We start from the raw sequence: 2,501 nt of genomic DNA on the forward strand, positions 1-2,501 counted from the left end.
TAATGGCTATGTCACTGGACTCCCACGTAGTTGACCACGGTTTGCGTCCTGGACTCAGTGGCTTAAACTCACGCCGGGGGCGTGTGCGTGCTTGCCCAAGATCCCGAGAAAAGAATGGAGGAGAAGGGATTGCAGTGTGGCCATCCCCCTTGGGGGGGTGATTTCTCGCTTTCTGTCTCTCTGTCTCTCTCTCTCTCTGTCTGGCGAGCACACGCACCCTATAGCAAAAACCTCTAAAAAAAAAAAAAGAGAGAGAAATCCATCTGTTGTCTTTACTGGTTCAGCTTCTTTCCCACTTCAAGAGACTAGAACCTACCTATTCCTCTTCAAGGCCTGAAAAATTCTAGGCAAAGGAAAAGTTGTATTAGTATTTGGTTGAAGACAATGTTCCCATGCTGTCAAATATGAGAAAGGAAATAATGGTTTTCTTACAGGGAAAGGGGTGTTAGAGTTTTGAGAGTGAAGAGAATTAGGATTCTAGATGTAGAAAATAAGGCCAAAAAGGAATTATGAGATGACCATGAGAAGGATTTAAAAGATAAATCATGGATGTGAACGACAGGGACAATCTTCTTCTTTATCATTCTATACGAGCATAAACTTATTCTGATTTTTCTTTTCTTTTCTCTCCTTCTGCTCCTCCTTTTTCACTTCCTCCTTTGAATAATTCTTTTTTTTTCCAATTTATTTGCATTCATTCACTGTACATCATTACAGCATACAAAATGAGATTTTCCATCCAGAGTACACTGTATATTGTCTCAATCAAGCACATCAACAAACATGTTATTATTAGCAAATGATCTTCCATTTCTTGTTTTCTGTATGTTTTGCTCTTACCCTCTGCCACCTCCTTCCCTCTCTTACCCTCTGCCACCTCCTGTTCTCCTCCCACACTGTCTCTGTTATCTATTTCTATACCATTTTTACATTCCTTCTCTAGGCATCATCACAGCACACAAAATGCGATCTCCCATCCAGTACACACTGCATAGTGACTCAATCATGCACATTACAAAAAATATAAATTTCCACTTCTAGTTGCTAGAATTAATTCCACCCCTCTTTCTGACCCTCTGTCCCTTCCCACCCTCCTCTCACACCACCTCTAGTGTCCAAAATTGTCCTCCATTCCCTTCCCACCCACATTGCATTGATCACACAATTTCCTACATAACCTGACTACTTTCAAAGGTGAGTTCCCTCGTTACTACTAAGAAAACCAGTTTTAACTTAAATCAAAGAACCGCCAAGGAACTTTGCTTAAAGCCCGGAAACAGGTTAGGATTCTGTTCAAATGGTAGGTGCATGAACCTATCAGTCTCATATACTTTTATCTTCTGTTCTGGTTCAATTTTCCTGATTAAATTCTGGGATATAGTATTCAACTCCAGACTTGTCCCTATGATTAAGTTAGCTACTTTCTCAGTTTTTGGACTCTTATTTCCATGTATCTGCGTTTAGTTTTCCTGATACAGCACATCCTTGAGAACTTCTTGGAGGTCTGGTCTGGTGCTGGTAAATTCTTTCAGGTTTTGTTTATCTGAGAATGTTCTTGTCTTTTCTTCCCACCTGAAAGATAATCTTGCCGGATACAGTATTCTTGGCTGAAACTGCTTCTCTCTTAACACTTGGAATATATTTTCCCATTCTCTCCTCGCTTTTATTGTTTCTGATGAGAGATCTGCTGTTAGCCTGATGGGATGTCCTTTGTAGGTAACTTGATGTTTTTCTCTTGCTAATCTTAGTATCTTGTCTTTGTCTGCAGTTTTGGTCAACCTGGCTATAATGTGTCTTGGAGAAGATCTTCTAGGGTTGATTCTATTTGGGGTCCGTTGTATTTCCTGGGACTGGATCTTTGAATGCCTCTCTAGGTTTGGAAAGTTTTCTTGCAGGATTTCCTGGAATAGATTATCAATGCCCTTATGGGTTTCCTCACCTTCTGGAATGCCAATTATCCGGATATTTGGACGTTTGATGGTATCCAGTACTTCTCGCATATTATTCTCAAATTTTTGTGCCATTTTCTCAGCCTTCATGGTGGATTTTTCTAGGCCAGCCATTTTCTCCTCTACATCTGAGATTCTATTTTCTGAATGATCTAGTCTGCTTTTAATGCTTTCCAGGGAGATTTTGACTTCTTGTATTATAGACTTCATCTCTAGCAGTTCGGTTTGAGTCTTTTGTAAAGTGTGTAATTCCACTTTTAGATCTTGCAGGAATTTCCTCATCTCTTGGAACTCGTCAATCTCTTTCTCCTTTCTCTTTAGTAGTTCATTATCTCTCTTCTCTTCCATCTCTGTTAGCTTAGACATTATGAATGATCTGAATTCCTTATCAGACATTTCCATGATTTTCACCGAACTGCTTGTGGATGAAGAGTTATTCTTTTCCCTAGGAGGAGAGGTATTTTCTTGTTTTCCCATGTTTCTCATGATCCGGCGGTGATTTCTTGTCATCTGATGAATGTTGTGTTTCTTTCAAATTCTTGAAGTTCAGCC

Source organism: Tupaia chinensis, unplaced genomic scaffold (assembly GCF_000334495.1).
Source record: "Tupaia chinensis unplaced genomic scaffold, TupChi_1.0 Scaffold000542_1, whole genome shotgun sequence".
NCBI classification, from domain to species: Eukaryota; Metazoa; Chordata; class Mammalia; order Scandentia; family Tupaiidae; genus Tupaia; species Tupaia belangeri.